Here is a 26,187-nt window from a genome sequence, read left to right on the forward strand (position 1 = left end):
AAGTGGGTGGATCACTTGAGGTCAGGAGTTCAAGACCAGCCTGGCCAACATGGTGACACCCCGTCTCCACTAAAAATTCAAAACTTAGCTGGACATGGTGGTGTGTGCCTGTAGTCCCAGCTACTCAGGAAGCTGAGGCAGGAGAATTGTTTGAACCCAGGAGGCAGAGATTGCAATAAGCCAAGATTGTGCCACTGCACTCCAGCCTGGGTGACGGAGTGAGACTCTGTCTCAAAAAAAAATAAAAATAAAAATATTTTTATATGAGCTTTAATAAACTGATAAGAATGTCACATGAATTTTGGGACCGTAAACTGGTGCTTCTAAAGTGATAAAAGTTTTCTCTCCTCTCTTTAAAGTTGTTGAGATGGTTCCCTTACAATCTTGCTTACATTCTCCGTTTGCCTGGTGAGCTCCTTTGCCCTGATAATGCAGAAGTAAACAAACACCCAGAGGGCCCCTCTCTGGATCATCACAAATTCCAAATAAGAACAGTCTGAATTAATGAGTTTTTAAAAATGTACTGTTCTAAGTGGAGTTGAAAGATAAACAGCTCTCATTTGTCTGAGCCACAGGACAGTGAGTACGGAACATTCCCAGGCTTCAGTCAGGATACTTAACGTCACTGAGGAGTTAAATCCCTAGAGAGGAAAAATATAATGTGGCTCTGGGTCTCTGAAATTCTAAACAGAGCCTCAAATATTAACTTGAACTTGGAAGGAGGTCGAACCTTTGTTCCTGTTCCAGGCTGTGCCCTCTGGAAGCAGAGATGAAGTTTGTGATACAGAATGGTTGTTAGAGGTCCACACCTGTGAAGGGGAGGGAGAGGAAGTAGGAGTGAGCGGAGGTCAGCAAGGAGTGGGATTCAAGCTGCCCTGCACGCCTGGTTAAGATTTAGCCAACCCAGTGAAGTGCTGTGGACAAAATTCGCGTCTAGAAAGTCTCATGTTGGGCAGAGAAATGGCTAGACCTTTATACTCCCCCACTGCTTAGTGGAGGGACGTGGACCACCCAAGGGAAAGGTATGACCTAGGACCAGACAGCTCCCAGCAGCTTAGATGCTCCCCAGAAGGAACTGACCGCTGAAGGCTGCCTGCTGACCATGCTCCCGGCAGCTGGGCAGGGAGGCCTTCCTTGAAGGGGAAGCTGGGAAGTACATCTGTCTATCACAGGCCCAGGGGCCTAAGTGCTTCTAAGTGCTGCCCAGGGCTTGCTGACTGCTCCGAGCCTCCTATCTGGACACACTCAGGCATCCATTGAGCTCCAGGCAGGACTACATAGAAATTGTTTTTCTTTCCCACTTGGCCTCTTCTTCCTTCCATATTTTATCAGACCCTGTTTCTTTCTCTATCTCTCCTTGAGGAAATAATATTCATTAAAAAAAAAAAACTATAAAACACCAATTCACTGCTCTAGACATTGAGGCTAAGCAGGGATAAACATGAACTAGTCCCTGCTCTCAAAGAGCTTATAGTCTAGAGGAGAAAATGATATTGAACCCACAAAAATTAATTGCTTAATTGCAGGTTAAATAAGTATATGAAAGAGGCTCATGCAATGCTATAAGTGCACTGTCTACTAACCTGTTAAAGAGACTAATGATGGGTATGACTTATGGGGTGTTTGTTATATGCCAAGCACCGTTCTAAGAAAACTGTCTATGCTAACATCTATTTCTCACAGTAAGCTCAATAGCTTGGTTTTATTACCATCCCCATGTTGAGGCTTAGAGAGAGTGAGTAACTTGCTCACTATTGCTCAGGTAGTAAGTGGTGTAGGAGGCTTTGAACCGACATAGTCTAGCTTCAGAATCCGTTGTCTTAACCTGTATGCTGCACTGTCTCTCCCAATTATTTGATACAGATAACAACCTATTGGGACCACATGGGATAGACAGCAAGAGGAAAGGTTGCTGAGCTCACAGAAGTGCTGGGGAAGACCCCAGGGAGAAGAGGGGCTTGGAAAAACAAACAGGTGGGCAGGAGGAGAAAAGGGATACTTCAGGCAAGAAAACATCATGAACAAGGCTTAGAAGAAATATTGGCAAGACCTGTGTCTTAGTTTAGAGGTAGGGATTTGAGTGCAAGTAGTTAATTTGAGAGACAATTCTAAAAGTTATCTCCCAATAATTCTTTTTTCTTTCTTTCTTTTTTTTTTTTTTTAGACAGAGTCTTGCTCTGTCTCCAGGCTGGAGTGCGGAGGTGCGATCTCGGCTCACTGCAACCTCTGCCTCCCGGGTTCAAGTGGTTCTCCTGCCTCACCCCCCCAGTAGCTGGGACTACAGGCACGCGCCACCGTGCCTGGCTAATTTTTGTATTTTTAGTAGAGATGGGGTTTCACCATGTTGGCCAGGATGGTCTCGATCTCCTGACCTCGTGATCTGCCTGCCTTGGCCTCCCAAAGTGCTGGGATTACAGGCATGAGTCACCGTGCCCAGCCCCAATAATTCTTTATGTAGAAGAGTAGGGGAAAAGAGACAGGGCAGGCAGCCAACTAAGGGTGTGTTATCAAGCTAGTTACCACTGTGGGCAACTGGAGAGTAATTCTGGGAAACAGTATGTAGAACACACCTCAGTTATCCAAACCAAGGGCCAAGAGGGTTGGGGTATGTATCCACCAGATCCCATCAGACATTGGTTAAAGACTCCTCCCAGGAAATGGGGAGGGCATGAGGACCTCGATTCCCTGGCACCTCCCTCTTGCACAGGCAGAGCAGGCTCCAGTGACCAAAAGTCCTTAGGCAGAGATGCAGGTGCTGGCAGTTGGAAGTCCAACCCACATACACAAAAATGTTAAGTACTGTAGGAGCATGGTTGGGATACTGACAGCTCACAGTAGGACACTTTCTGGGGATAGTGCAGAAAGTAGCTATGCTAGAGAGGGGAGAATGGACTTTATGATAGGCTGAATAATTACCTCCAAAGATATTGATATTCTAATCCCCAGAACCTGTGAATACATTACATTACAGGGCAAAAGAGACTTTGCAGATGTAATTAATTTAAGGACCTTGGGTTGGAGAGATCATTTTGGATTATCTGGGTAGACTGGATGTAATCACAAGGGTGCTTATAAGAGGAGACAGAAGATCAGAGTCTGTAGCAGGAGGTGTGATGACAGAAGCAAGAGGTTGGAGTGATGTGAGGAAGTTAGAAAAGGCAAGGATATGGGCTCACCCCTCAGAGCCTCCAGAAGGAACCATCCTTCCTGGTACCTTAACTTAAGCCTCGTGAGACTGATTTTAGACATCTGGCCTCCAGAACTGTAAGAGAGCAAATATGTGTTGTTTTAAGTCGCGAAGTTTGTGGTAAGTTGTTACAGCAGCAACAAGAAATGAATACAGGCTTCTTCCGTCAAGTTACTGCATGCTCTGTGGTAAGAAGTTTATCTCTGCCATTGGCATCTTGTGTTTATGCAGCACTTAAAATTTAGAAAAAAATTTCCTTGTGGCACGACAACAATGCTTCGGGGTAGGGAAAGCAGGTTTTGCCTCTGTTTTTCTCAGAGAACCAAGGCTCAGAGAAGCCAAAGGGTTTTTCCTGGACTGCTTAGAACCTTGGCGGAGGAAACGACCTCTTTAGCTAGAGCCCTTCTGCCCTGCTCTTGGCAGTGCACGGCCTGCATGCTGTGGACTTTCTAACTCAGAAGCAAGTCTTTAACCTCCTGATGCCACCACTCCAGCTGCAGCTCTGCCTGGGACTGGGAAGATCCTCAAGGGACTGATCATGTACCTGGTGTAGGCAGCCATGCTAGAACCCTTCTCAGGGGCAGTCTTAGACAGAACAGTTCTCTGAGCCCACCTGCCCTTGACCTCCATTTGCTGACCTTCTTAATCCATCAGACTGCAAAAAGAAACTTTTCATAAGTGCACAGTATCCCAGGAAAGGCTTCCCAAGTTTCGATCTCCTTCATCTCTCCCAGAGTACTGGCAGAAGAGGTAGAGCTATTTCTAACTCTGCTACTAGTCAGCTAAGTGATCTTGGGAAAGTCTCATTACCTCTCTGAGGCTCAGTTTCCTGGTGAGATAACCATTTCTAGTTCACCTTGCAAAAAGTGGCAGTTAAGAGTCACTTCTGTAGAGTCAAATAAGCAAAAGCTCACCACAGAGTAATTTACCTGCCGGTTGTTAGAGTGCCTGAATTCCTACTATTAGATATTCAGATTTTTGTAGAGATGATCTTCTATTTTCAAGGGTTCCCTATCAAAATGAAATTACCTTGAGTGGTAGTTAGACCTCAAGTTGTGATAAGCTATCACTTTAATCCACGTTTATTGTATTCTTCCTGGCCTCAGTCGCTGCCTGAATTTAGAACATAAAAAGAAAAGTGTCTCTTTGGTAGGAAGATGGGGAGAGGTTCTTTATAATGACAGGCAAGGAGACACCAAGGAAAGTCTTCATACCGCCTTGCAATTTTGTCCTGAGCTAGTCTTCAGACTAAGCTCTAAACTCAGACTAGTTGGCTCAGTGACTTATATCTCTTGGCCAATGATCTATTCTTAATGAGTGTTCCTTCCTAATGTAGCCTCACTGGAAACTCATCTGTAAATCCAAATGACATTTTACATGAGTGTCTATGCATTTGAGGTGAAGGAAGTTTTGTATAATAAAATCTCTCAGTAAATCTGAGGCCCCCTTCCCCTGCATTTATATACTGGAAAAGTCAAACTATAGAAGTAAGTGAAGTTTGGTTGGTATCATAGCTGGTGTCCTCAAGAAAACAGAGGCTGAGGCCAACTTGCTGATGCTGTATGAGGCAAGTGACAGGACAGTAGGAGTGAAGGGAAAGAAGTGAGTCAGGGAAAAAAGGAAAATGAACACAAGGTGGTACGTTTCACAAAATGCACAGCTGACCACTCGATCACCATGGACTTCTTCAAAGAAGTTGAAGTCTCTCTCTGTGAATTCCCATTGGCTGTCTCTGTATCAGAGTTTCTCACTATCCTAATTCTTTCATATTCACAAGTGTCCCTTCCCAGACCTAACTGGTGGACTCTTGATTGTTTAAGTTTACATTTCTGTTTCCTTACAGATTATTTAACAGCCGCACTGAGCATCTAGTAGACCTTCAAAATGTTGATGTGATTTCTAAGCCCACATGGGTTTCCAATGTTACCACTATTTGTTTTTCATAGTTTTAAGATGTGAGAACTAGAAAAGAACTCAGATCAAGTCCCTCCTTTTACAGATGAGAAAGCTGAGGCTCGGAGAAATTAAATTACTTTCCCACAGCCACATAGCTGGCTGGAAGCACAGCTAGACATACTGGCCAGGTTTCCTGGTTGGGATTCCAGTGCTCCTTCCCCCAGAAGTGAAGCCCTAATCAATCAGTTTCCTAATTGACTGGCAGAGGTTACCTGGCACCAGTGTGATGAGAAGAATTCTGAGGCTCAATCTGGACATAGTAGGAGACAGTTCCGTGATCGATTAGCCAAATCTTCCAGAAGGAAGGAAGTAGATATCACTATCTCTGCCAAATCTGTTTATTGGTTAACCTGTTGGCTTATATTTATGATAAAGATGCATTTTGTTTATTTCACTTTCATCTAGCTCCTGGTTTGAAGTACACTTTGGAAACCTCCAAAGACTCTGGTTTACTTCTTTCTGTGTGTGTCCAAGATAAGCGATCCCTTCCCCTTGCTGCAAGGCAGCATTTTAAAAACCCTTCTTCTAGTGTTACCTTTCAAGGTGGTGAACACACATAAATGAAACCCCAAACCAAAGAAAGGTTTGAGATCTGAAAAATCAGTGTCACAATCTGGCAATGTACATAGCAGCAATGGGGACATCATACACTGGAGGGACAGGCTGTTGACTTTTCTGCCTTCCCCGAAAAGTTGCATACTCCTTGCCTCAGTCAGTGTCATTCATCCACAGGTTAAGAGGCAGGGACTGAATGCAGCACAATCAGCCTTGAACTACATCTAAGGGAGCTGGTAATCAGGCCTGCTGAGGAGCTATGGGCCTCTGGTGGGGGAAATCTCATGAAAGCAGGATGAAACAGGTGCTATATTTTTATTTCCTTCACCTAAGAGAATTGAAGAATCCTTTCCTAGTGTCCTTTTTTGCATGGATCCTAACTTAATGTCACTTCCTCAGGAAAACCCTCCCCGATGGCCAAGATAGGGTCAGGAGCCCCATTGCTTGTCTTTTGTCTTTTGTGGCAGGGATATTTCGTTGAATCTTAGAACCATCAATATAAGACCTCCCAATATTTTATGTATCAATCAGGGGAAAAAATGCCACCATTTAAATTATAACTCAATGCTTTCATGCCACTTAGAATTTTTATTGTATAGTTATTAAAAGAGTACTTTAAAATGTATTTATACAGATTTGTGTGATACAGCACTCTTGTGCAAAGGAAAATATACTTGAAATTAACTGGTTGAGGTAATGAGCCTTAACTTTCTTCACATGTAGAATTCAAATATTTGGAATCACTTTGTGAGTTGGTGTTGCTGAAGCTCGCATGCTGCCACCCAGGCTTGGTCTTTTCACCACTGCCACCACACCATCCATCACCTCTCTTTCTACCCCAAACCACCAGGATATACAAAATGAGTAACACCCTAGTAAGGAGACAGTCCACAAGCAAAAATCAATACAATGCAAGAGCATATCTATGAAAACTATAGTAGAAGTATGCACTGCTCTGGATGAAGAAAGGGAGGAAATTTTTAATTTGAAGATATTTGGAAAGTCTCAAGGGACAGACATGGCATTTGAAGGAGGGGAGAACCTCCAAAGCTTGAGGTGGGGGAGTGGCATTTAATGGGGGAGGGGAGGAATAGCATAAACCAAATGTGGTGCTCTGTAAGTAATATATTCTCACAATAGTGGTTGATTCCCTTTAGTTAAAAAATAAAATGAACAATGTGAGTTTCATTCCATGGGGAAAGGGAAGTCACTGAAAGTTCCCCAGCAAGGGAATGTCTTGCTCAGCAACACCCTTTAGAAGGGTAACTTGTTGGGAGTGAATAGGGCAGCCTGATGTGACCCAAGAAGGGCAGCAAGGAAGCAGTTAGAAAGGGCATTAAGGGGCAGGGTGCAGTGGCTCACGCCTGTAATCCTAACACTTTCGGAAGTCGAGGTGGGAGGATTGCTTAAGCCTAGGAGTTCAAGCCATCAAAATCTCTCACGGAGGCACAACACACTAGAGAGCAGCCACCATCCCCGTGGTGTCCAAATAGATCACTCTTTCTTCTGTGAGCCACTAGAGAAGGTAGTTGGCTTGCACTGTGTGGGCACGTTATATTGAAAAATAATAATAATAATAATAAGCTATGTTTAATATTAAAGTCATATGCAGTGGAAGGAGACAGTCACATCAGGATACATAGAAACAGAGGAGCCTAGAGCAACCAAGAGAATCTCTCCCATCCCAGGCAATCAGTGTGGAGTCACCCACCCCACCTAAATTGTTCTCCCTCTCACACTCACTCACATATAGCCATGGTTTAATTTGCTTAAGTAAAACGTGTGCCCTGTCACTCCACGGTCCCCTTTATCATGTGTGGGAGGTTGTAAAACGCACAAGACAATGCAGGCCTTGCCTTTGGGAAACTATCGGTTTAGGTGAGATCAACCTAAGGACCATGCCTAGGAGCAATCCCGGGTCTACTTAGTGCTGAACACAAGATTGCATTTTTCTCGACACATACAAAGGTTTTGAATAATTTTGTAAAGTGTGAAAGACCGTGGTTCTTTGGAGGGAACATGTTAGGAGGAGGTGAATATTGATCTGGTTTTTGAAAGAACAAGAACATTTTGAGCAACAGAAGGAGTAGAGAGGGTGCTTCAGGTAAAGAGAACAACATGGACAAGGCAAAGAGATTAAAAATGATCCTAGCATGTTAGAGCACAATTAATACATCAGTTAGGATTGTGTTCAGTTGCAATTAAGAAAATATCCAAGTAGCAATAGCTTAAATAGAGGTTAAATTCCTATAGCAAGAAATCTAAAAGTTGGCAGTTGCTGCTGCAGATTTGGTCACTCAAAAATGCCAGAGATGGCATTTCTGACACTTTTGTAGCCTTTCCGTCATGCTGATCCCAAAAGGGCTGCTTAGCTCCAGCCATCACATCTATATTTGCAGTGAAGATAGAAGACAGAGAGAAGGTGATGCCAGTTCTTTTAGTTTAAATAGCTTCAAAAGCAGAGCTCCAAACAAAAACTTTGAGTGCACATAGCTTATTTGGTAACTGATCCCTGGATGCACAAGAGGAAGCAAGGAGAATGAGAGAGTAAAGACAAAAATGACAACATAAAGGCATGTTAAAAAGGTTGCTGCCTGGGGCCCCAGAGGCTCGATTGCACCCAGACCTCCCAATAACTGTACATAATGCCTCCCAGGAGTGTACCCCCAAAGGACAGGTAACTGGAGCATCTATCTACTGGGCCATGTTCTCCATCGACTGAGGGTCGATCCCAAGGGCATGAATCCCACACTTTCAGGTTTTGTTTTTGTGCAGGCACAGTGGGCTTTCATAATGTCAGAGAAGGCCCTGGAGCAGACAGCAGGAAGATGCACAGCACATACTTGAGATTGGATGCTGTCTTGCATGAGGTGAGTTGGAACACACGGAACTGTCCACCACAGCTGTGACTGAAGTCAGAGGTGATTAGACTGTGGGCATGGGACACAGGGCACGCCACAGCCATCTGCCACATCAACAGACCTCCCAGTGTCTTATTGCTGGCAGAAGGAGAGGCTGAGAAATGAACATTTTAGCTCTTCCAGACTCTAGAATAGAAGCAGAGTGGGGAGAAAAGGATTGGAAAGGGCTGTTAACAGAGCAAAAAATATATAAGATTTCAGATTCACTAAGGACATGTTAGATTAGATCATCTACTCTGAATGCATCATTTTATAAATGAGAAAGGAACTGAGTCCTGGGTAGAGTGAGTAACTTGCCTGCCCCAATCCTGTAGTTGGAGTAGAGCTAGGGTTTGAAGCAAGCCTTCCAGGTTTGGAGATCTCTCCACCTTTCCATAATAACCCTCTTAGGCTGCAAAAGAATGTCTTGGCTAAAAATCTGTTTTAAAAAAGAAAATAAAAAAGCTCCTGCATAACTAAGGTGGGCTCTGTTGTCACAAGACCTGGAATAATAAGCCTAGGCATTTGGACTTGGTCTGAGGGACAATGGGGAGCCATTGTCGAATCTTAAACAGGATCATGGCAATTTCAGTTGCTTGTAGGTAGATATTATATAAATATAAGGGGTTATTTCTCTGTTGATTATGGCTGCTGATTCAGCCAAGGGGAAATGGAGTTCTGGACAGGCTTGTACCTCCAGCAGTGACTGCAGGTGCTGTCAAAAGAAGGTGCAGGCTGCTGTCTGACATTCTCAAAAGGCCCCTGCTCTCCTGAGAATGGCTTGATGCTTATTGCTAATAACAAGGCTGGCAGCCGGCTGCAGCTTTCACTCAAAATTCTCCGGCTTTCAGTAATCAAAGCCAGGCCTGGGTTGTTCCTTGGCCCTAGACTGCAAAAGGAATTTCCTTTATTTTTGAACATGGAGAGAATAAAAAGAAGTACAAGTTGTTTTATAAGACAAGTGGGGCAGCAATTTGAAATAGGCATTTAGGCATCTCTTAGGGATTAACATCGGGACTCATTTAAGGGCTTGGAGTGTTAATAAGGATGAGATGTATTTATTTTTCCCTGGGTTCTTTTTTAGGAATCCCTGGGCAGTGTTCTGGAATTGATCTATACTGGCTCAAATTTCACACACACATCCCCCCACCCCGCCGCCATTTTCCATGCGGACTCCCCCACCCCTCCTTTCGACTGAGTTGTGCCTCCTATTAACTTGGAGAAAATGCCCCAACCAGGGTGCACAATTGGGCATAACTGGTACCTGGAAATACTGTTCATTGGGTTGAGGCAGCTCAGAAAACAAAATGGCCTTCTTTTACCTAGGGAATCTGGTTTGAAAATTGTACATTAAGTTACACTTCTAATTGAAATGAATTTGATGGTTTCAGGACAGCCCCCAGTGATCCCAGCCCACATCATAAAAACCACCATAGGCAAATTGGCACCATTCAGCCTTGGCTCAAACAGGCTAGGGAGTAAAAGAAGATGTAAACTGAATTTGTGGTTGTTTTTATCTTCAGATAGACAGGCTGAGGGCTGGGGTTGGGGGAGCTTCCAGAGGGGAATTCTCGGAGTGGATTACATCATTTTCCTGACAGTCTGCGAGGCAGTGGGGTATAGAAGAAAAGCACTAGATTAAGAGTCTACCCTTGTCTCAGACAGTAATTCATGTTTCATTCTTGGGTAAGTCGTTACATTTTTTCATGCCTCAGTTTCCTTGTCTGCAAAATGGGAATACTAAAATCTCCTTGGCTCATGGTTGGTATTGGGCCCAGGCAATGATGGCTGAATGGTTTACCTAATGGACTGAAGAAGCCCTCAGAATCTAGGGCTTCTGATTGCTTGGCTCGTGTTCACCCCACCAGCTGACATCCAAAGGACAAGATGCTTGTCTGTCTTCCCAGGAAACTTGGCTGTGAGGTTCAATGAGCTCAAAGCAAAGGACAATGACAAGACAAGGAAGGTACTAAAGGGTGGACACTGACTTGTCACCAAGGCACTCTGAGATACCTCATTATTCACATCAGTTCCTTATTCATCTCAGGCACATCTACCTAAGCAACAACACACATGTATTTTGTACCAACTATGAAAGATGCCAGGTCTGTAATGCACATTCATGCCAGGCACTCTGCTAGGAGATTCAAACTTTCCTCTCTGCAGCCATGTCAGGTAGATTTTAATACTCCCATTTTATAAATAAGAAAAGTGAGGCACAGGAAGATCACACAGCTTAGTCAAGGTCACACAGCAGTATGTTATTGATTGGAAATGTCATATGCTACGACTTGTCTTCCCACTCCACGGTGTTTTCAATCACTATTCTAAGGGGAAAAGATAAAAATGAAGAAGACCCAATCCACACTTTCAAGAAATTCGTAGTCTAGTCATATACCTGCACAGAAATATGTGTGCACAAGCAGAATAAAGGTCTGAGGGAGAGGAAAGAGACGTTATTACTCAGCTATTGCTGCTGTAACAAAGAACCCCACACCTCAATGATTAGAAAACAACAATTCTTGCTTACTTATGTTCAGGTTGACCATGGGTTGGTTTATGTGGCATGGGCCCCACTGAGCAACTTTGGTTTTGGCTGCAGATCTGCTGGGCTTGGGTCTGCACCATGGAATGGGCTCAGGTCAGCTAGTCATGGACCCACAAGTACGAGTGGCCATTTCCAGGGGAGAACAGTCCCCAGTGATCCCAGCCCATAATCTCATGGTGCTGGCAGAGACACAAGAGGTAAAACACAGCCACATAAGCACATGGCAAGGTGCTGCTTGGTTCATTTCTACTAACATCCCATTGGCTGAAGCATGTCATATGGCCATGCTCCAAAGTTAAGGGACAGAGCAAAGGGTAGAGAGGGATACAGAAGGGGTGAAGAATTGTGTCCAATAATCTAATCTACACCAGAAGGCTTCAGTTTTTATGGTAAAGTATCTGCATATTAATTTGAAATGATAAGCATGTATTATTTTTAAATTTAAAATTCCAATTTAAAAATACCATCAGCCTTCTCTATCCACGAGTTTCTCATCCATGTATTCAACCAACCAGGGATTGTAAATGTTTAAAAATGAATTAAAAGTAACAATAGAACAACACAAATATTACAAATTAGAAAAACAATACAGTATAACGGCCATTTACAGCTGTCCCTTTGTAACCACAGGGATTGGTTCCAGGATCCCTGTGGATACCAAAAATCTCGATGCTCAAGTGCCTTATACAAAATGGTGTAGTATTTGCATACAACCTGCACACATCCTCCCAGAGACTTTAAATCATCTCTAGTTACTTATAATCCCTAAGACAATGTAAATGTTATGTAAATAGTTATTATAATGTATTGTTTTATAATTTGTATTATTTTTCATTATGATATTGTTATTTTTTACTGTTTCTTACAAATTTTTTTAAATGTATTTTTGATCCATAGATTTAACTGTGGATACGGAGTGTTGACAGTACATCGCATTTACATTGTATTAGGTATTATACATAATCTAGGGATAATTTAAAGTATATGGAGGATAAGCATAGGTTATATGCAAATACTGTACCATTTTATATAAGAGACTTGAGCATCCAAGGATTTTCGTATTTGAAGGGGACCTGCAATACATTGTAAAAACCATCTCAGGGAGGTTAGAATGAACATACCCCAAGGTAATATTTCCTAACCCATCTCTTATATTGCCAATAAAAAAATTTACACACATACACACATAGTACTACAATATAATGGTTGCTGTAACATAAGTGTGTTCCCAGTGCTATGGGAACCTATATGAGAGGCATTTTTCATTCATTCATTTATTCATTCAACAAATATCTACTTCATATTACTATGTGCATAGGCATTGGAAATGAAGAGAAAAACAAAATAGGACAGATCACTGTCATCGTGTAACTCAAAAGTCGAAAATAGGCTCTAAACATATATAACTGGAATGAATTAAAGGAGGGGTGGATGAAGCTATGGGAACAAATAAGATAAATAACTCATTTACATGAGGATTATTGCAAAGGCTCCTAGGGGTTGTGTTCCAATATCCTTTCCTTAATTATTAGTCAGAATACTAAATTTTAGCTGAACAATGGCTACCTCAGATAATGACAACAGTTTCCAACTTTCCTTGCTGCTGGCTATGGCCATTAAGTTTTGGGCAATAGCTATAAGTAGAAATGGTGTATGCAATTTCCGGAAAGTGCCCTTCTTTCCCCCTTATCTTTCCTGTTGGCCAGAATATGAATGTGATAACTGGAATCAGGGTAGCTGTCTTGGATCACAAGTGACTTTGGGAATGGAGACCATAAGGGATGAAACAAGATAAAAGGAGCCTGGGTCACTGAAGACTTTTTGGAGCAAAATAGCCAAACCCACTCTGTACTGCCTACCTCTGGGCATTTGTGTGAGCAAGAAACACACCTCTAACTTGTTTAAATCATTGTTATATTAAGCTTCTGTTACTTGCAGGTAAACTTATCCTAATAGATAAAGGAGTTCAGGGGCAGACCTCCCTACAAACGTGAGAATAAGCTGATACCTGAATGGTGAGTGGACAAAGAGTGCAGGTTAATGTCTTCCAAGAAGAAAGAACAGCACATGCAAAGGCCCAGAGGTGGGAGAACATAGAAATTTAGGGCAGATACAAAGGGGAAAGAGGTAAAGGATGGCCATTATGAGCTTAGATCCCATTCAGTTACCCACATATTTGTTCCCTGCACCTCTCCTTTCCCCCTTTCCCCTTCCTCTCTTTCTTCTTCCCTCTCTCCCTTTATTTCTTTCCCCATCACTCCATCCCTTCTCCTTTCCCTCTCTGCCTTCATCCCTCCTTCCCTCCCTATCTACCTTTTTCACTTTTTTTAGACAAATATTTATTGAGTACCCACTGTGTGCCAGGCACTGTATTAGGCACTGGATGCACACCCTCATAGAACTGGCAGTCTACTGGAGGGACAGATATCAATGGGAGAGGTGGGAGTAAGAGAAAGAGATGTGTGGACTTCCTATGGCACATATGAGGAAGCACTGTCCAGATCCCCTTTCAGGGAAAGATTTGCTGCCCAACTACGAGAATTGCAGTTAGCTGACAGCCTGCAGCTGTTGGCTTCAGCAGGGTCAGCCTCAGCTTTTAAGCTGAGGTCACATCCCTCTCAGAGCGGCCCTGGGCCAGCAGCTGAGCAAGGAGGTGGTACTCTCGGCTGGCCATTTCTGCCCAACAAAGGGCTGCTCTCATGGGCACCCTTTGCTCAGAGCTGCCACTAGGCTGACAGGAACTTTTCAAATCTGCATTGCCATCTTTCTGGATAATCCAGCCTTCCATAGGCCTCAAGGCAGGTGAGAGCTCATCACAATCACTGGAGGAACCAAAGGAAGACCTAGCTTGTCTGGAGCACAGAGAGGGAAGGGAGAATTCTGGCAATGAGACGTGAACTACAACACCATGCGTGACTTAGGAGGAACTGGAGTTTTATCCTAAGTGCATTGAAATAACGCTGAGAGGTTTTTAAAATTCACTCTAACTGCTGCATGGATTGGAGAGGCCAGAATATCAGTTATGAGAAACTGCAGTCAATCAAGGGAATAGCTGGAGTGGGCTGCTTCTAGCTTGGTGGCTTCGGGAATGGAAAGCAGTGGAAGAGATGTCCTGGGAGTTTGTGGAGGGAGAATGAGCAGTACTTAGTAGCGACTGATTAGATCTTGGAGGAAGGAGGGTGATGGGAAGTAAGGTATCAAAGGTGAGCAACAGAGTAGAGGGATTTGCCCTTTTCTGAGATGATAACAGTTGCGGGTAAAGTAACAAATTCGGTGGTGAAAATCAAGAGCCTAATTGTGGATATGGCAGTTTTGAGACTATTGGATATGCAAACCTGGAGTTGAAGATTGGTCTGGCCAGGAGATAACAGGGAAGTTATCAACATGCCCAGGGTACTAGACGCCCCGGGAGCATATTAGGAAGCTTAAGGAAATACCCCCTTCCCTCCAAGCTATCTTCTATTTCTTCTTACTTCTATGCGCCCAAAAGCATCTTCTTCTTCTTCTTTTTTGTTTTGTTTTGTTTTGTTTTGTTTTCCTTTGTTTCTTTTCCTTTTTTTTCTGTTTTTGTTTTGTTTTGTTTTTTTCTTTTTTAGACAGAGTCTCTCTCTGTTGCCGAGACTGGAGGGCAGTAGTGCAATCATGGCTCACTACTGCCTTAAATTCCTGGACTCAGTTGGTCCTCCTTCCTCAGCTGAGAAGCTGGAACTAGAGGCTCATGGCACCACTCCCAGTTCATTTTTAATTTTTTTGTAGAGATGCGGTCTCGTTCTGTTGTCCAGGCTGATCTTGAACTTCTGGCCTCAAGTAATCCTCCTGCCTCAACCTCCTAAAGTGCTAGTATTACAGGGAGGAGCCACCACACCCAGCCCCCAAAGCTTCTGAAGCTTTATTTCATTCCAGGGAATCTTCTCAGGTAGAGAGGAGACAGAGCGTGCTGAGAGAGGTCTGTGTGCTCCCTACTCCCATCCTTAGCTTTGCCCTTAAACCAAAATACACTTTTGTATGACGAGCCGTTTGAGTAATTGGTGCACTCTACCAATTGGTGCAGTCTTATAGATAAGACTCTCTCTGTCCTTAGGATCGACTGCTTCTGAGGAGGAAGGTGTGCTTGCTCCAAGACAGCCCAGGGACTTGGGAAGGTTGTCCTTCTGCCTGCCTAACCCTAAAATGCTCCCCATAAAACACTCTGCCTGCTAATATCTAGACTGCACATCACAGATATGCAGTAAACGTGTGTTGAATGTATAAGGTCATTTTATCATTTGGTTGCCCGATCAGTGTGTCTGTCATAAAGCCCATCTCTTCGATTTTGCCTTTCAGCATAGATGAAAACAAGCTGGCCATTATTTTCCAGGCAAGCCCTTGTCAAATAAACGTTCCTCATAGAGATGTAGCTTGCTGCAGACTGAAAAGCGTGGGAAGAGAGCCCCATCTTTCTCATCTGTATAAAACAGGATGACAATCCCCACACCACACACTTTACAACTGAGTTGGTGTGAAGAGCTAACAAAAGTCCTCAGCCTAACAGTGCTTTGGGCTTTACAGAGAGACAGTGGGGTGACACACCATTAAGCTCTACTCCAACCCAAATCTGATTTGTTGAGTGGAATAATCCCAGTTCCCTTCATTTTTCCTTAGATATGACATTTTGCAGCAAAAAATTTGATGCCTGCAGGCTTTGGGAACTGGCAGTGATTCACAGACAACACGCAGGATGCTGGACATTGGTCAAACTTTGGCCCTGCACACCTTCTCCCACTACCAGTTATGCTGGTGAGGAATTTCCTCTTTCCCATTGTGTTATGTGGGTGGGTGGGATGGTACCCAAGGGGCCTCACCACTCCCCATGGAAGCCAAAGAGGGCTCTCCTTCACTAGCCTCATCCAGCAAAGGGCAGCTATGTGACCTCATCTTCTGGGAGGACCTTGAGCAGTGAGCAGAGTGACACACAGTCAGAAGATGGTTTGCAGGACACTCCTTTGCCCCAAGAGCATTGTCCTGCACCAGCCCCTATAGTGCCTGCCACACAGCTGGGCTCCCACCCGGTGTTCCTGCCTCCCTGTCATTTATCTAAGCTCCCAATACCATCCTTTAACAGCCCCTTTTGCCCAAGGTAGCCAAGAGGCAGTTTCTGTCACTTTTGCCCCCCAAATTTCAAACAGATACAGGCAATTTCTGAAAGGGGTACTATGTTATCATTAATATCCAGCATCGTTGAAGAGGAGGATTAATTAGTGACAACCCTCTTACTTCACCTATCACTGGGGCAGTCCGCAGAGGATTTATCCCTGAACCACTAATGAATTTTCCAACTGTCACAAAACAATGCAAATAAGTAAGATCCACATCTGCTGAACACCATCATGAGGTCAAACCATGGGTAAATAAATACTTGCTTCAAGGAGAGGGTAAATCCTAAGGTGAGGAGTGACAGGGCTTTGTTTGCATAAACCCAGCAAGGTATTATGGGTAGGATATTAATTAAATCATGCTCCTGGGCCTCACGGATCCCCAGCTCCACGGCTCCAGCTTGTTGACAAACTGAACACAGGGCCCCCAGAGAGACCACTAACATTTTGATAAACAGGGTTTGTTGGGGGTGATATTTCCTAACTAGCATTTTAATATAATTTTTGACGCTTCATCTGAGCAACCTGGAAAGAATATTCAGATAAAAAAAAGGGACACACGTCAAATTTCCAAGAGAAGAAACTACCATCTAATGTTAATCCACTGGAATTACTTCCTGGGAATAATTTCTTGCTACCTTCACCCCACCCCAGGCCTTCCTGAGACCCCCTTTTTTACCCCTCTCCCTAAAGCACACCCACCTGGGAGAACATCTCTGAATTACATCGAGGCTGCCTCAGGTTCAAATGAAGTTTTAATGATTTTGATAATCTTCCCAAGACTCTGTAAGTCTTTCCTTTTTGTTCTTCTTCCTTTTTGAAGAAATTAACCTGATGGCAGGTACTGTCTTCAGGGAAAGAGCTTTTATTTTCAGGTTAAAATAAAAGATCTCATCTCAGCTGGAATAGAAGATTGGTCATGAAAAGACCCTCTGTGGCCAGCAGAAGTACCCGCTGTCTGAGAGATGCTGACCAAGAACGTTCAAGCTCCTTGTAATTGGTCTACCATTCCAACCATTCCCATCTTCATTTGCACTACACGGTTCAAAATTTCATGCTTCGTTTGAAGATTATAAAGCCTCTTTTATCTGAGAATATGCAGACAAATATGAACTAATTAATGTTCCTACCAGCCCCCTGGGAGTGTGCAATTGTCCTATGACCCACTAGCTTCCTGGGCATTCCCTGACATTGCACTGCTGCCCAGTATCAGGCATCTTTGCTACTCCTCCCTCCCCTCACCACCCCCAATCAGCAACTGTCAACCCCGTTTCCTCCAAAATGCTATTAGAATCTGCCCACTTCACACCATCTCTGCCATTTCCAGCTGGTTGCTTGCATTGACTATGGAAACAGACCTCTCACTTCTTCTCTTGTCCCTTCCAATCTAATTACCCAATTCTCTACCCAACAGGCAGAGGGAAATTACTAAGACATAAATCTGAAGAAATCACTTTTTACCTGCAATGAGTCTCTCACCTAAACCCCCTCCCTACTATTCCCATCCTCCCCTGCCTGACTTTTGGTTTCTCAAACACACCAAGATCTCTCCTGCCTCAAAGCCTTTGCACATACAGTTCCCTTTTCTAACACTTGGACAGGAAGGTAACCAATTATGGATGATGTTCTCCATGAGCTAAAGTCTGAAGAGTTGTTTTAAGTCTCTGAGTTTTAAGGTAGTTTCTTATGCATCTTCATTGTGGCAACAATAGCATCAACCACTCCTTCTAATAAGAGCACATGGATTTTATTTTAGAGATCTACCTCCTCCACCCTTCATCCTCATGATTCTGGTGAGGATGACTCCACTCCTGGGGTGTGGGGTTGGGGGCTCATCCTCCAGACATAGCCAATCAGAGCATTCTATCCCTCTAGCCAGAGGAGCTGGGTCAGACTCTATGTGTGACCCAAGCTAGGTCAACAAGATATATAATCCCGGAAATTTCCCTAGAAACAATTAGAGAGAAGAAAAAGTCTTTCTAACAGAGTTTCTGTGCTCCTAGGTGAGAAGACTACAGCTGCCACCAGGAAGAAAGAGCCTGTCTAAATATCAGAGGGCAACGAAACTGAAAGGAAAGACACAGAAGTCTGATGGCATCAACTGAGTGCCTGGGCCCAGCTATTCCTGATGATTTACCCCTGGACTTTCCAACTTTATACACCGACACATTCTCTTTTTTCTTAAGTTTTTTAGACGCAGTTTTCAAGTCACTCGTGACTTCAAAACTCCTGAGTTTTGAACTCTAGTTCAGCCCCTACATTGTACTCCTGTCTTCAACTGTGTGTACCCTAAGTCCTTGCCTTAATTTTCTACCTATTTCTCTTGTACTTCCGAGTCTGTAGCCTTATATTTAGGGCCAGCCAATCCCTTCCCTCTTTCTAGAAATCAAATAGGAGGCAACAGTACCTTTCAGAAAACAAGAATGGAATCTCAAAGTCCCAGCATTTTTATACTTTTCCCATGATCAGTCTGCAACATTACGACAAGGGAAAGTTTGAGCAAGGCAAATAGCATGATCTGGATGTGGCAGGAAAAAAATGGGACAGACTCTGCGTTCTAGTGCTTTGGAAATCTGTTGGTTGTAAGATCTGGAGAAAGAACTCAAGTTCCAAGAAATGTCACTGAACAAATTGTACAATGTATGGAGCTGCCTAATGTTTCATATGTTTGGATGAAATGGTTGTCTTTAAATAAGCTTGGTGCAAAGTTTCTAATAACCACTGTTTTTCAGCATGTCTCAGAGCTCATGTTGTTAATGAAGCAAGGTTAGCTTATTTTTATTGAGTAAAGATGTGTTAATAAAAAGAATGGTTTTGCATTTTAAGCAAAATGGATGGATGAATGAATGAATTCTAAGTAAATAAATAAAACCTTTAAGTGACTGTTTCTCTTTCAGAGAAGTCATTGATGGGAGCTATATACTGATTATGATGATGCTGCCACTACTCTCAACATTCCTTCAATTCCTACTTTGAAAGGCAACCCTCTTTAGGTTGTACAAATTCTAGTTTGGTGGCTAATTAAGCCATGATACTAGTTAGAGATTTTTAAAAATCTTCCTTCTCATCTCTCCCTCTCCAAGTGTTTGAGGACTGATCATGCCTGATCTTAGTAATAGAGTAATTCATGTTGGCAGGTGTCACTTAAGCCCCTGTAGATTGCTTGTAACTTCCTGACACAATCTGAAGTTAGCCCATTCTGTCATTCTCCTGCTGGATATCATCTACATTCTTAAATCTTAATGATGTAAAATTATTCTACGTTTCTAATGATCCGTTTCTCAAGTCACAATCTGACTTGATATAAAAGTTGTTTCCTCCAAACCATCAGCAATACAAGAGGTATATAGGAATTTGACTTATTTACAACTCTGTACTATTCTTTCTAAACAGCTTCCAAGGAATACAAATGCACTACATATTGGTTACTAAAAAATGTTTGGGAATTGGATTCTTTAAATATTATGAAGAAACAGCTGATTTCAGGACTGGGGCTAGGAAAGCACAACATGAGCCTAGAACTTTTTGCTGCACCACAAGGATGCACTGAAAGAATGACAGGGAGATGTCAAAAGGACACAGGAGCCAGCCTGACCAGGATCTTTCTGGACATACTTAGGACAATTTGAACATCAAAACAAGTAATAACAGGAGGGAATTATTATTAAATTGAATTAAAATTGAATTCAAAAATTCATGAGTCCATATTGACATAGACAAACAAAGCAAAATAAAAAACAGGGGAGAAGGAAAAGTTCTTCCTCACATGGAATATCAGCCAATAAATTTACAAGAAATTATAGCTTAAAAAAAATCACCATTTTGCAATCATCAGAGGAATGATTGATTCATGTGAGAATCCTCAATGGATAATAAAAACTACTGGGTGAAAGTTTGCTGGGAAACCTGATAGTTACACAATTTTGACATATATCTTCATCATTACTAATTAATTATAAAAGTTAAAATGATACTATTACAATGAAGAAATCTGGCAGACATCTCCTTAACAAGGGATCAAAGTTAACACTTTTAATACTGGGACAAACTGATATAATGTGCCTCCTGACAGGATGCACTGAGAACACAACACTCCTTCTGGGATGCTTCTGCCAAATAGCCACAACGTGAACTAATCATGAGGAAGTATTCTACAAACTTGCATTGCGAGACATTCTACAAAATTACTATCCAGAATTCTTATTTGTCATGAAAGACAACAAAAGGCTAAAGCACTGTTTCAGATTAAATGAAATTAAAAAGATGTAGTTAAATGCAATGTGTGCACATGGACTGGTTCTTGGATTAGGAACCAAAAAAAAAAAAAATACGTACAGAAGGCATTACGCAACAAGTGGCAAATTTTGAATATGGATTGTAGATTAAATAATAAGATTGTATCAAGGTTAGATTTTCTGAATTTGATTATTATACTGTGGCTTTAGAAGAAAATGCCCTTGTTCCTAGGAGATACACACTAAAGTTCTTAGGATAAAGAGTCCTGATATGTGCGATTTACGGTCATCAAAATAATAATGATAATAACACATATATGTATGTGTAATGTATATATGTATATGTTTATGTGTATAGAGAAAGAATTACGGAAATATGGCCAAATGTTGGCCATAGGTGAATCTAGGTGAAGAATACATGGAAATTCATTCTACTACTCTTGCAAATTATCTGCAAGTTTGATTTTTTTCTCAAAATGAAAGCATATGCACACACACACAGAGGTGCAAAAGCTCCCCATCAGACAGACGCAAGGCACCACTCCATTAAGGCAGGCAGTGACCTGCTAATGATCTATATCAGCCCTCACCTATATGGTACCTACTAGCCACATTTGTGACTATCTAAATTTAAGCTTACATGAATTAAAATTGAATACAATTTAAAATTCACATTTTCAGCCTCACTAGGCACATTTCAAGTGTTCAATAGCCACATGTGATGAGTGGCTACTATCCTGGACAGCACAGACATCAAACGTTTCCATCATCTCAGAAAGTTCTATTAGATAAGACTGAGAGGGAAAGAACACAATCTGCCTTTGTCATTTAGTAAATGACTTGGGCAAGTTTCTTCACCTCTCTGAGCTCCCTTTTCCTTAGCTGTGTGACGAGGATAATCATAGCTGCCTCACAACAGTTTTGTGTGAGAGAGAATTTAGGGAGCCCTTGTGTGTAGAAATGCCGAAAACAGGCCAGTGCTCTACTCCTTGCTTCCTGGGCTCCCCAAAAGGAAGCTGACTCCTCATCCCTCAACCTGGAGAACTGGTTCAGCTCCTCTTTTCACCAGAATCCTTTCCCTGCTTCCGACCCATCGTCTTTTTCTCAAAGCTGTTGTAACTGTGTTGTTCTCACCTGTCTTGCCCAGGACAGATTCCCCAGTCCTCCCCATTAGTGTTTGGCATTTGTTCTGGGCATTCTATTAGCAATGCCCAGCCCCAGTCCTGGACTTCCTGCTGTTTCTATTGCATCTCCCTAACTCTTACATCCACCCCAACTCAGTGTTGTTGGCCTTCCTCAGCAACCAGGAATCTAAATCACCCTCCACCCCACTGCAACCTATGGATGACTGAGCCTTGGTTCTTGATGGTGCTGCAGACACCTTGAGGTGTGGCCATGACATTCACTCAGCCCTTGGCCTGGTAGCAGCAACTTTCCCTGATAAGGTCCCCAGATTGACTCTCAGTTGTCCCCATTAGGGCCTGTGGAATTTATGACTTCCATACACAGCACCAGGAAGTTGAGGATGGCTCCACGTGCTAACTCAGTCTCTTTGCCCTCTCTCTGCCTGTGGCAGATTGCATTTTCCAAAAACGACTGCACCAAAATATCCCACCCCAGGTGATCTTTTTCTTAAATGTGAAGTTCACACTAATTCTTCAAGAAATGGGGACTCTGTTTTCACCTGCTGGATCTTGGCAGGCTTGTAATTATGATGGTTATGATTTTAGTGATACTGTATGACTTCTGAGACCATAAAAAGACAATACAGCTTCCAACTGGTCCTATTGAAAAAGTTGTGAGAAAACCCAGTCCACATGGGAAGGTCACATATAGGGGTAACGGTCCCCACTGAGCCCCAGCCAGTAGCCGGCATCAACTGCAAGACATGTAAGTAAGTGAACCCTCAGATGATTCCAGCCCCCAGCCTTTGAGTTGCCCCAACTGATGCTTTGTGGAACAGAGAAAAGTTTTCCCCACTGAGCTCTGCCCAGATTTCACATTTATGGTCAAAATCAATATGGTCCTTACTTTAAGTCACTAAATTTGGGGATGCTTTCTTTACATAACAGTAGGTAGTTAGAACACTGCCTGATCAAACTGCACTGCCACTTTTACTTGGCTGCTAGCTATACGGCTATAGCCGGGCATCATGGGGCCATCGTGTCTGGCAGTTCTCACATCTGAGTTCCAAATGCAGAGCACAAAAGTCCCACTGTCACTGATCTTCCCTTCCACTTCCAGCATCTCAGTCTAGTGTGGGGAAGCAAGAGTTGAACCATGTGCTTCCCCTGTCGGGGCAGATGGTTCTCTTCCTGTGGAAGGAATTTCCTCTACATAAAAGCCTCTTTCAGCCAGATGCGGTGGCTCATGTCTGTAATCCCAGCACTTTGAGAGGCGAGGTGGGCAGATCACCTGAAGTCAGGAGTTTGAGACCAGCCTGGCCAACATGGTGAAACCCCGTTTCTACTAAAAATACAAAAATCAGCTGGGTATGGTGGTGGGCGCCTGTAATTCCAGCTACTCGGGAGGCTGAGGCAGGAGAATCACTTGAACTCAGGAGGTGGAGGTTGCCGTGAGCTGAGATCACGCCACTGCACTCCAGCCTGGGTGACAGACTGGGACTCCGTCTCAAAAAAAAAAAAAAAAACCATTTTCTTCCCAAGAAAGCACACACCTTTCCCCCTTCATTGGGACCTTAATGGCAGATGGGACTCTGGGAGAGATACTGACATATGCATAAAAGTAGGTCCAAAAATACTTAACCTCTACACAAGAATTCAAATAAGCTGTTGACCTTATGAGAGAATCACAACGATGGACACCTTCAAAGGAAGGAGAGGCGCCATGGAAGGCAGAGGAGAAAGACCATACCTGCTTGACTTGGTGTGAGAGGCATTCTAGATGTTATTGACATCGTATAATAGACAGATGACAAGCACAGAAGCTCAGAGTCCCAAAATGCCTTAATCTTATTGCCTGGCTAAGATCTATTTATAATATTTTCTCCACATGCAGAAAGAACACTTTCTTCACCTTTCATTCCATTTCCATATGTTTAATTTTCCTCACCTGCAGGAAGCCCAGATCTGTGGAAGCTCCTCCCTTGAAATAAATTTGCAATAATTTTATCATTCCTCACAACAAGTCCATCCTCACAGTGAGCTGTCCTTTGACATTTATAAGGATGTGGATTTAACCATAAGCAATCCTATTTACATAGTCTCACTCATGTTCTTTGTCATTATAATTGCTAATAACACTATGTTTTAGAATTGGCAGACTGCTTCAATATCAGCGTAGCAGATGCTTATTGGTGTGTCTGCCCAGTTCCTATTCTTTAAAAATTGTCCATGTCATGCATAGGGTTTGCTTCCACCATACATAATACCCATGTTTTTGCCATATGTCTCTACTTTCCTGACCATAGATGACTTGCCCAGGGGCAAACACATGATAAAAACTGAGTGAGATTCTCTCTCTTCAAAATATGTATGGAGATATCCAAAAACTGTAAGTTAATTGTTGAGTTGCATTAATAGCAGCATTTTGGTGGGAAGTTTTATTGTAGATGAGACAGTGAGCTCTGATGTCCAGGCCATTGTTGGGGAACCAAGCTGTGGTCCTGAATGACTACCCAAAGTGTTGGTGTAGTCTCCTTTCCCATGATGCATACTAATAATAGAGATGACCACAGGTTGGCACATGACCTGTCTGAGTTTGGGTTCCCCCAAAAGCATATCCTGAGACAGGAATTTGAATGCAAATAGTTTATTTAGGAAAAACCAATAAGGAAATGAGGAAGTATATTAATCAAGGTTCTTCAGAGAAACAGAATAGGATGTTTGTATGTAAAGCTAGAGATACAGAGAGAGACAGAGATAGAGATAGAGAGAGATTTATTTTAAGGAATTAGTTTACATGATTGTGGGTCCTGGCAAGTATAAAATCTTCTGGGCAGGCTGACAGGCTGGAGACCCAGGGAAGTGCTGATGTTGCTGTCTGGACTTGCCATAATGCAAGTTGGAAGGCAATCTGGACACACATTCCTTCTTCCTCTGGTGACCTCAGGATTTTTAAAACCATCATCTGGTTGGATGAGGCTCATCCAAATAACGGGTTTCCCATTATGAAGGGTAATCTGCCTTACTCACAGTCTACTGATTTAAATATTTATCTCAATCAAAAAAAAAAAAAAAAAAAAAAAACCTTCACAAAACCGTCCAGAGTAGTGTTTGTCCAAAAACAAGGTACTATAGAATAGCCAAATTGACATATAAAAGTAACCATCACAGGAAGTGAGGCAAGGAAGGAAAGACCACCAATAAAGGGTACATTATCAAGCAAGTTATCACTACAGGCAAGTGGAACATAATCACACTAGGGAACTCTGGGAGACAATGTAGAAAATACATCTTAGAGTCATTCTACCTGAAGGGAAAGAGACCTGGGATATTTATCCACCCACTCCTGATGGTCATTGGTCGAGGGTTGCTCTGGGGAACGGGTATCAGTCCTGCAAGCCTCCAGTCCTACTGCAGGCGTAGTGGGCTACAGCAGCCAGAGAAAGCCCACAGACTATGAGACACAGCTGCCTGCAGTCAGAAATCAGGCTGGCATGCACAGGACTGGTAAATGCTAAGGGGAATGTGGGTGGGGTACTCACAGCATCAGCTACATTGTCACAATCCAGAGAAAGATGATCTTTGTGACGTTAGATAATAATTAAAGAGACAAGGACCCCTCTGCATCATTTAATTGAAAATGTGTTACTCTGTACTCACTCTCTTTGTTCTCAAGATCTCACAGACCTGTTGGCAAGTATACTCCAGGAGAGCAGGAGGAGACAGCCTGAGAGAAGAGAAGCAGTTGAGGCCTTTGGTTCTCACAGGTGTCTCCTTGCCTCACACTCAATGACTTTTTCCAAGCTCATTCAACATGTAAATTGAGAGACGGAATAGAATTGTGCCCAATACTGCCTACCCACTACCCACTATTGATTTGCTCCTTCTCACACTAACAGAACCCCCATTACGTCTAGTGTGATGATGTACTTAGTTAAACTACTTCTTCTCAAACTCTCCTGCGTTTATACACAAGCACGTGACCCAATTTTGCTCAAAGAGACGTAGGTGAAATTGCTGAGTAGTACTCCCAGGAAAGGTTTTTGGTTTTGTTTTGTTAAAGGGAAAGACCTGGCAGAAGTGAACCCTTTCTTTTCCTTAACTCTTATCCTATTATTTTTCCTGGGACACGGTCACAATGTCGAGAGGTGGAGTAGCCACTATCCAGCCATGTGAGGTTGGCAGAACCAGAAGTGAAAATCAGTCTATATTCCCGAATTCCCTGAGCAAATGCATCAGGACTAGGCTGCCTATTTCAAAACTTCTTATTTATAGAAGAAAAAGTCTTTTGTACTTAAGCTCTTGGAGTCTGGTTTTGTTCTATGCAGCCAAATGTAATCCAGACTGATGGAAAGTAATTGGAAGAATGCACAGCTAATTAATTGCAATTATTATTTATATTATTTCTCTATAACCCCTGCTAGATTATAAGCTTCATGAAGGTAATCACTGTGTTTCTTTACTACTATATCACTAATATTGGGCACTGTAGACATTCAGTAAATTCTTGTTGAATGAATGAATAAATGAACAAAGAACGGTACTCATCT

At 42.7% G+C, this 26,187-nt stretch overlaps 1 long non-coding RNA gene across 1 annotated transcript; it reads right to left on the bottom strand.

Moving 5' to 3' along the window:
• Positions 1-501: 501 nt before the first annotated feature.
• Positions 502-25,105, bottom strand: LOC144338449 (uncharacterized). The gene is made up of 6 exons (XR_013412625.1): positions 24,945-25,105; positions 11,129-11,325; positions 8,917-9,037; positions 8,542-8,745; positions 731-809; positions 502-641 (listed from the first exon to the last, which is right to left on the bottom strand). It is a non-coding gene; the product is annotated as an uncharacterized LOC144338449 (long non-coding RNA).
• Positions 25,106-26,187: the final 1,082 nt, after the last annotated feature.

This window comes from Macaca mulatta, chromosome X, assembly GCF_049350105.2.
Source record: "Macaca mulatta isolate MMU2019108-1 chromosome X, T2T-MMU8v2.0, whole genome shotgun sequence".
Classification (NCBI taxonomy): domain Eukaryota; kingdom Metazoa; phylum Chordata; class Mammalia; order Primates; family Cercopithecidae; genus Macaca; species Macaca mulatta.